At 46.8% G+C, this 9,954-nt stretch overlaps 1 non-coding gene across 1 annotated transcript; it reads left to right on the forward strand.

Moving 5' to 3' along the window:
• The first annotated feature begins 9,280 nt into the window (after positions 1-9,280).
• Positions 9,281-9,387, forward strand: LOC123455155. The gene has a single exon (XR_006633714.1). It is a non-coding gene; the product is annotated as a U6 spliceosomal RNA (small nuclear RNA).
• Positions 9,388-9,954: the final 567 nt, after the last annotated feature.

Below are 9,954 nucleotides of genomic sequence, written 5' to 3' on the forward strand. Positions count from 1 at the left end.
ACAAACAAAAAAAAAGTGCTAATTCCATCATGGGTTCCCACCCTCATGACCTGATATAATCCTAAGTGTCTCCCCAAAGCCCTACATCCAATTTTTAAAAATATATTAATTTGAAGCCGGGTGTGGTGATGCATGCCTTTAATCCCAGCACTCAGGAGGCAGAGGTAGGAGGATCACTGTGAGTTCAAGGCCACCCTGAGACTACACAGTAAATTTCCATGTCAGCCTGGGCTAGAGTGAGACCCTACCTCGTGAAAAGCCAAGTATATCTATGTCTATTTAATAATATATATTTCGAGGATTAAATTTACAGCGCTTGGACATTTGAGGCATGCATTCAAATGCTAGAAGCCCTTATTCCTGAGACAGCTCGAGCGTCATTTTAGGTGAGTATAGAAAACAAAACGTCAATGCCTCCAGGGCGACAGTGATCAATGAGTGCCGTCCTGGCCGGTCAGAGGCGAGGCACTGCTGCCCCCCACCCCCCCGCCCGGTGGTGTGGAGGTGGATGTCAGAGGACCACTGTGGGCGTCAGTCCTGTCCTTCCGTGCACCACCGTTGGCCTCTGTTCATGCCAGGCTTTCTGGGGCTTTCCTCTCTCCATCTCCCATCTCACCGTAGGCATGCCCAGGTCATGCTACTGTGTCTGGCCGTCCACAGATTCGGGGGATCCAAACTCGGGTATTCATGCTTGCACCTGTGCAGCACGTACTTTTACCCCCTGCGGAATCTCTTTAGCCCCCAAGGAGACATCTCAGGGATACCTTATCCTCCAGCTCAGATAGATTAACCTCTCTCATCTTTTAAGGATTTCCAGAAAAGGAGATCTTAGGACACACGCCGTGCTTTCGTGGAGAATAGAAGGCATCGGAATATTTCCTTGTTGGGTTAATCAAAGATAAGCAGCCACATCCCACAGCTGCCTGGAAACTGAGGAGGGGCTGCCTCGCGGAGGGGGTACAGACCGGTGTCCAGTCCTGCCCTGCGGGCACAGGGTAGCATCATGGCCATTGCAAGAAAGTACTGATGCATATAATTGACCTTGTACTTTCTGGACTCCGAGAAGAGCCCAGTGCCCAGGGGGGTGGGTGAGGACTGGCGGCGGGGGGGTGGGGTGGGGGGGTGGGAGGGGTGGGGACGAGAGCCTTCCCTCCAACACCAGTGACTAAAGTCAGATAGGTGGGAAAGGAAGGACTGAAAGACCTGGTTTTGCTCCTCAGAGTGGGGCCTCCGCGTGACGCAACTTCATGAATACAGGCACTATGTGGGAGAAGAGAGTGATGAATAGGCAGCGCCAGCCCTGACTAGGGGCCATTCTTCTGGGCAGGCATGCAGCCCAGGTGATGAAATGGCCCGGGGAGCCCGAGGGATGCCTTAGCCGGGGACCAGCTGCTAGCTGCGGCTTTCTGTGCTCCCCAGGATTCGGCCAGGAGAAAGCGGGACATATTTGTGCTGTTTCTTTTAAAAAATCCTTTTCTTATTTTTAGCTTTAATTGATTTTATTTCAGAACAAAATAGCCTCTTATGATTTGAATGGCATTATTTTAAAAAGGGTTCATCTATACAGGTTGGTTGATATTCTTGGTTGATAGTGGAATGTATTTACAATATGTTATTTCACCATTGTTTTTATTTTTATTTATTTATTTATTTATGTTTTGGTTTTTTGAAGTAGGGTCTTATTCTAGCTCAGGCTGACCTGGGATTCACTATGTAGTCTCAGGGTGGCCTCGAACTCACAGCGATCTTCCTACCTCTGCCTCCCGAGTGCTGGGATTAAAGGCGTGCGCCCCCACGCCCGGCTCATTGTTATTATTTTTAATGTGTGTTTTGTTATTATTAACAACATGTTTCATATGGATACATCATGTGCTGGTACCCTCTTTTCCCTCATCCCTGCCCCATGCTCCTCAGTGGGGTGCAGGTATTCCCCATGGGTTGTAGTTTATGCGTTGTGGAAGTGGCAGTCAGTTATTTTCGGGGATATTTTTCTGTGACAAGGTCTCATGTAACCTAGGCTGGCCACAAAAGCACCATGTAGATAAGCATGGCTTTGGATTCCTGATCTTCCTGCCTCTACCTCCTGAGTGCTTGGAAGACTTTAGTTTTGATTTCGACGGTGGCGGCCCATCCCTTCTTTAATTATGGAATGCTTTCATTTATAGCCAGTGGCACTGGTTGGCAGCTGTTGATGGAAGGCTGGTCTTTGCCAGGATCTCTAGCTTCTCATAAAAACCAGCAGGCCAAAGGTGGGTAATTCAAAGTTCCCAGTTAGAAACCCAGACCTATCTGCCTGCTCTTTTCCTTTTTCTCTCCTCTCCTTTCTTTTTCTTCTCCTTCCCCTCCTCTTCCTCTTCCTCCTTCTTCTTTTTAAAATATTTTACTTATTTATTTATAAACGAGTGAGAGAGAGACAATGGGCACACCAGCGCCTCTAGCCACTGCAAACTCCAGATGCATGTGCCACTTTGTGCATCAGGCTTTATGTGGGTACTGGGGAATTGAACCTGGGGCATCAAACTTTGCAAGCAAGTGCCTTAACTGCTGGGCTATCTGTTCAGCCCATCCTCTTCCTCCTTCTCTCTCTTTCTTTCCTTAAAGCCTTTAGTAGATGTTATGTAAAAATCTTACAGGTACACATGGAAAAGACAGGCATGATTGTCATTGACTGAAGACAATCTGATCAGAAAACTTTGATGCCTGTCAGCTAAGGTTACAGCTGATGTTCTGGAGGCATGATGCATCCAGGGTGGAAAGAGATGAATAATTTGTGTTCCTCCTCTTCTTCCTTCTTCTTTCCCTCAACAGGATCCATACCCACCTTCTCATAGTCCTTCTCTAAGGCAGCCATGTCCTCAAGGTCCTCAGAAAAATTTCGTCCTCCAACACCTCACCCATGTACCAATGAGTGCTTGTCACACGTCAGATCAAACTTGTGGCCGAGGCAAGCCCAGGCCTCAGCAGAAGCCGTGGTGCCATTCATGATGCTCATGCCCACAACCCACTCAGTATTCGTCGGCCAAGTCTCCTCCAGGTATCACGGTGGGAAGTTTGTGATTAATGTCAACTCCGAAGCCAGTGGGGCCCCAATCCATGTGGGACATGGGGATGTGGATGCCACGCCCCCTGATAAAGCAAAGAAACTTTGCCCTAATCTGAGAGGTCAGCCTTGAAATTTACATCTACCTAAAGGCTTCCGGAAGGACTTCCACTAGAAAATTCTACCTCCAGGAGTGCCATCTCTGAACAAGATAAAGGGGAAGCAGAGCGAGGGACAGGATTTCAGTAGGGGAGTCAACCGCCTTAGAAGTCAGCTACTGTAACAGGTTGAACTGTTTCCCCCCATTTCAAGTGGTGCAGTTCAAGGCCTAGTACTCCAGAGAGAGAGACTGTGTGTGGAGCGAGGATCTTTCAAAAAGTAAGTAAGCTAAGCCGGGCGTGGTGGCGCACGCCTTTAATCCCAGCACTCGGGAGGCAGAGGTAGGAGGATCGCTGTGAGTTCGAGGCCACCCTGAGACTACACAGTGAATTCCAGGTCAGCCTGAGCTAGAGTGAGACCCCTACCTTGAAAAACCAAAAAAAGCAAGCTAAATTGAGTTATTAGAGTAGATTCTAGTCCAATAAAACTGGCATCCTTGTAAGAAGAGCTTGGGACGCAGATGTGCAGACGGACAACCATGTGACGGCAGAACAGGTGTGGAGAGAGGCTTCAGAAGCCAACCTGGATCTTGGACTTCGAGTCTCCATAACTGGAAGGTAATGTGTTGTTCTAAGTAGTCAGTTTGTGGCATATTGTTCTGGCATACTAGGCAGACCGATGCAAGGCTGTTGAGACACGTATACAGGTGTCCTGGGCCAGAGGCAAAGAGCAGACACTGCAGAGGTGCCGTGACATGGCAAGCCTGGAGGCAGACTGCTCTCGATGAGGGGAAAGGACTTAGAAGGGCAGAGAACTGAGGATGGTTGTGAGGAAGACAGGACTGTAGCAAAGGTGCTAAGCTGGTCTCAGGCCTTTCTTCACTTCACTTCCCCTCATCCACCTACTGGCTCCATCCTTTCATAGATACCTAACTTGCTTCTCCCCAGCTAAGCTCTTGGTTGCCCAGAATCAGATTCTATGTCTCAAAAGTAGAGGCAACTGTTAAGATGTGCATGTGCAATGTTTCCCAGAGGCTCGTGGGTCTAAACACTGGGTGGGTGACTGGTGGCGCTGTTTGGAAAGGGTGTGGAAACTTTAGGAGATGGAGTTGCGCCGGAGGAAGTGGGTCACTGAGAATGGGCCTTGAAGTTTTCCGGCCCAAGTCCCACTTCCTATTCACCTCCCTCCCCCCATTTTTTTTTTTTTTTTTTTGGCTGCCAGTGCAGTATGATCAGCAGACCTCCATCTCCTACTGCCTTGCCTTCCCTGCTGTGTGGGACCTGTGGCCTGGAACCATAAGCCAAAATAAACCCTTTTCTTCCTAAAGCTGCTTCCTGGCAGATTTGGCCACAGCAAAAAGAGGTTAATATAGCAACTTATTAGAGGACTGCAGAAGATGGAAGTTCTTTCTTCATCTTTCTCTTCTTCTCCATCTGCCCCTCCTTCTGTCCTTCCCCAACTCCGTCTCTCGTGCGGTGCTGGTGGTTGGACCCAGGGCCTGGTTCAAGCTAGGCAAGTGCTCTACCGCTGGCTGTAATCCCAGCCTGAAGACAGACAGACGCTTTGCTCCTCTCTACTGATGGATCCCCGTGATGGTGGCAGAGAAGGAATTTAGGGTACAGGTCCTCCTAGGTAACCTCTAGACTATGTCCGTTGTGGGCTGCATGCTCCTTTTAGTGTTCAGAGAAAAAGGTTCACGTTCTCAGTAAGTATTGCCCCAATTGAAGACAGAGCAGATTTGATAGGCCAAAAACGGCTGGAGAGATGGCTTAGTTGTTAAGGTGCTTGCCTGCAGGTTCCACGCCCTAGTACCCCACACAAGCCAGATGCACAAGGGGGCACATGCGTCTGGAGTTCCTTCATTTGCAGTGGCTAGAGCCCCTAGAGCACCCATGCTTTTTTGTTTGCCTCTCTCACTGTCTCTCTCTCTCTCTCTCAATAAAAATATTAAAAGTAGGGCTGGAGAGATGGCTTAGCGGTTAAGCGCTTGCCTGTGAAGCCTAAGGACCCCAGTTCGAGGCTTGGTTCCCCAGGTCCCACGTTAGCCAGATGCACAAGGGGGCGCACGCGTCTGGAGTTCGTTTGCAGAGGCTGGAAGCCCTGGCGCGCCCATTCTCTCTCTCTCCCTCTATCTGTTTTTCTCTGTGTGTCTGTCGCTCTCAAGTAAATTTAAAAAAATATATTAAAAGTAAAATAAAAGGGGCTGGAGGGATTGCTTAGTGGTTAAGACACTTGCCTGCAAAGCCAGAGGACCTAGGTTTGATTCTCCAGGACCCACGTAAGCCAGATGCACAAGGTGGTACATGCGTCTGGAGTTCGTTTGCAGTGGCTGAAGGCCCTGGCGCGCCCATTCTCTCTATCTATCTCTTTGTCATAAATAACTAAATAAAATAAAAGACCAAAAACACTATGTGATGCCTATGCCAGAAGGAGGCCTGTGTCTGGTGTAGGCTTAGATGTTGGCTTTTGTCTTCTTGGTCTGGGGACCCTTAACCTACATCAGCAACAGCAGCACACCTAACTTAAAGGTGGGTCAGTGGTGAGTGTTCCACTGTTGAGAGGATTTCATGCTCTGATAAGAGAGTTTTCGTGAGGCTGCATCTTGGATTTTCTGTGTGCAAACCTGGGGGGTGGGGTGGTGGTGTGTGCTACCCACTCTTGCCTAGCAGGAAGATTTGAGCTTGAAAAAAAGGCTCATGTTCTCAGTAAGCATTGGGTAGCTGGCTAGCTCTAATTTAAGGGGAAACAATGACCTGTGGTTTCCATCCCCACCCCCTTTAACTTTTGAGGCTGGAAGGGACTGCTTACTGGACTTTTATGAAAAATACTCATTTGGCTTATTAACTTGCTGTAATTTTATTTTAATAACAGGTCTATAATCGGTAGAAATTCCTGAAACCCTGTAAAGAATGCCTTCCCGTTTCACTATAATTTTGATAATTATAGCTAGCAGCAGCTAATTTAGTTGGCCTCATTAGAAGGAACTGAAACTTATCTTTTCGGTCATGTTGTTGATAACTCATGCTGTAATAGTTAATGTTTTGGTGAAATTGTCATCAAAGCCAGTTAAACATCTGTTTTCTTCTTCAGAACTGGACAGAGCTGAGATGTTTTAGCCCTCAGAGTAATATCACTGCCATACTGTGGTGTGGCTCAGTGATGTTACCTGTGGCTAAATGATCATGTGATTTGGGATCAGGTGACTACTTTGTATAATTACCTATCTTTGTCATCCGATCTGCTTCAAGTTTTCTCCCACGTAAAGTGTCTGGATATCAGACATTGGGCTTGTTAGAAAATGTCTACAACTACATCAAACACCCTCTGAGTGACAGGAGTCTCTGGGAAGTAAGGGTGCAGCGGATGTTACGGACTGAATGTTTGTGCCCCTCCTAAGTTCATGTGTTTAAATTCCAACTCCTAACATAATGGTTTTAAGAGGGGCCTTTGGGATGTCTTTAGGTCACTGGGTAGAACATCCAATGAGATAGTGCCCCTGTAGGAAGAGAGACGAGGGACTGGGAAGACCGGAGATGGCTCAGCTGTTAGAGGCACTTGCTTGCAAGCCTGCCGACCTGAATTCAGTCCTCTTCGGCACCCATATAAAGTTGGACACAAATACTGCACTTGTCTGCAATCCCAGTGCACCCGCAGCAAGGAGAGGCAGAGCTGGGAGAATCTGGGAGCTCTAGAGGGGACAGACTGGAGCGTCAGTGGCCAAACAAGGGTGACACTGTCTGAAAAGAAGATAGGAGAGGAGAGGAGAGGAGAAATACCCAAAGCTGCCCTTTCACTTCCACCCACACACCCTGGCATGCATGTACCTAAACAAACACACACACACACACACACACACAAATAACACTTAAAAATAAAAAATAGATAAACAGACGTGAAAGCCTGTTCTCCTCCCTGCTGTCAGCCATGTGAGGACGCAGGTAATAAAATGAATGTACGTAAACTGAGGAGAAAGCCCAGTAGATATGGGCTGTGTTAGCCCCTTGATCTTGGACTTCCAGTGTCTGAAACTTCCAGATATGTCTATTGTTTGTACAGCCTATGGTATCTGTTATGCAGCCTGAGCCAGACGGCGGACGTTCGCGAATGCCTCTCCAGCACGCACGACTGCCTTTCCATCCATCTCGATGCATGCTTGAGGATCCTGAGGCATGTGTTCCTGCCCAGCCTCCGATGGTAGCTTGAGCTCAGCAGTGCCAGTTAGCACATTGCATTCATTCCCTTACACATGCAGTTGATCTACAGGTGAGCAATAGACCCAAGTAGGTCCCATCAGGATGCTTTCAAAATCTCCAGCTCATAACTCTGCTTGTCTTTTTTCTTATTTTCAGACAGGACCTTATGGAGCCCGGACTGAAATTGAACTCTTTAGGTAGCTGAAAATGACTTTGAACTGATGATTCTTCCTGTCTCCGCCTCCTGAATGCTAGGATTACAGGCATGCAGCATCACATGGGTTTATGTGGTGCTGAGAATCAAGCCATGGCACTCAGGCATGACACTCTACCAACTGAGAGAGCCATGTCCCCAGTCTGCTAGCTGAGGACTGTGGGATAAAGACACGTGTTCTTTCTCTTGACATGGAAGGGTGCCCAAATAGCCTGGATCTGTTCACCATCACCTTTCCATCATTACAGAGTCAGCCTTACAATGGGCTGGTTCCAAGGAAGGTTGAGCAGGGAGAAGGAACATAAATAGTACCTTTGTGATATCTCTACCCACTGGATTCCTCTGTTCACCCCTCCTGAAAATGGATTGGGAAATTCACTGACTGCCCCACACCGTCACTGGCACTGATCTCAGAAGGCTCTGCCTTGCTTTGTTCCTGCATTGCTCACACATTTGGTCTTCCCTTTTTTTTATTTTCACTAGTGAAATACTTTTACATAGTGGGGAATGGAAAAATAGTTTATAAGTAGTATGTTCTATTTCATGTTTCTGTAAACTTTTTAAAAATTTTTTATTTATTTATTTGAGAGAGGGAAAGAGGCTGGGGGAGGGGGTAGAGAGAGAGATAATGGGCACACCAGGACCTCCAGCCACTGCAAGTGAACTCTAGATGCATGTGCCACCTTGTGTATCTGGCTTACACGGGTCCTGGGGAATTGAACCGAGGTCTTTGACTTTGGAGGCAAGCACCTTAACCACTCAGCCATCTCTCTAGCCTGTGAGGTTTTTTTTTTTTTTTTTTTTTGGTAAATATGTTTTATTTATTAGAGAGACAGAGAGAACCAGGGCTTCCGACCACTGCAAAGAACTTCTAGATGCACAAGCCACTTTGCACATCTGGCTTTATGTGCGTACTGAGGAATTGAACCCAGGCTGTTAGGCTCTGCAAGAAAGTGCCTTTAACCTCTGAGCCATCTCTCCAGCCCTGTTTGAGTTGTTTTTGTGAGACAGGGTCTCATCTATCCCAAAGTTGCTATGGATGGCCTTGAACTCCTGATCTTCCTCTATCTCACAAGTGGTAGGAGGTGTGTTCCACCATGCGTGGTTTTATGCAGTGCTAGTGATGAAACCCAGGTCTTTGTAATGCGTGCTAGGCTAGCGCTCTACCAAGTAAGCTGTATCCCCAGTGCAGCTTATTGCTTGAGTCTGAGCAACAGAGAGCAGCCACTGATGCATAGTCTGCCCTGTATGTGGTAATGCCCCCTTCTCAGGAGAAGAAACTCTTCAAGTGACAAAACATTGCAGACGCCAACTAAACTATCTGAACTCATGTGCCAAATATTCTCATAGAAAATATTAACATCTCATGAGTGATATCTTTGTCTACAAAGAAAATAAACTCTGGAGGGAATCTGAATATATTAGATAGTGACTTTTTTGGATGTGGAGTCAATGTGCAATATCAATTGCATTTCTTGACAGGAGGCTCAGATTTTAAAAAGATAAGACTGGAGAATTGGCTTAGCAGTCAAGGCACTTGCCTGCAAAGGCTAAGGACCCATGCTCAATTCTCCAGATCCCACGTAAGTCAGATGCACAAAGGTGATGCAAGGGCAAGGTCGCACCTGCACACGAGCTGGTACAGCATCTGGAGTTTGATTGCAGTGGCTGGAGGCTTTGTCATGCTGATTCTCTCTCTCTTCTCTCACACATTCTCTTTCATAAAAATAGAAAGTGCTCAATTCAGCAGCACATATACTAAAATTGGAACAATACAGAGAAGATTAGCATTGCCTCTGCGCAAGGATGGCACCTTTTTGGATAAAATGGTAAAATTCCTTTACAAAGCTATTAAAGAAACCCTGAGTAAATAGAAATGACACGATTATAAAAAGCAAGACTTGGGCTGAAGAGATGGCTTAGCAGTTAAGGCAATTGCCTGCAAAGCCTAAAGACCCAGGTTTGATTCCCCAGTACCCACATAAGTCAGATGCACAAAGGGGGTGGCACATGTGTCTGGAATTCGTTTGCAGCAGCTGGAGGCCCTGACGTGTCCATTCTCTCTCTCTCTTAAAATAAATAAATAAATAAAAAAGCAAGACTCAAAATAAAGTGGTCAGTTCTTATTCAGCTAGTCTATAGGGTTAATATAATTTCTTTTAAAGTTTTTTTCCACCCCCCCAAAAAAAAACAGTTTGAATAACGCGAATGTCCACCAAAATGAAGAATACGTGAATAAATTATGGTACAATTATTCTAAGGAATATGAGGTAGTTATCAAAAATTCCCTTAGAGGGAACACCTGAACCACAAGACGCTAGAGAGGATATGATGAAGACTAACCTTAATCTTCTACAGCTTCCCCCCCCCGCCTCTCTCTCTCCCTTCCTCCCTCCCTCTCTCACTCT

Source organism: Jaculus jaculus, chromosome 15, assembly GCF_020740685.1.
Source record: "Jaculus jaculus isolate mJacJac1 chromosome 15, mJacJac1.mat.Y.cur, whole genome shotgun sequence".
Lineage (NCBI taxonomy): Eukaryota > Metazoa > Chordata > Mammalia > Rodentia > Dipodidae > Jaculus > Jaculus jaculus.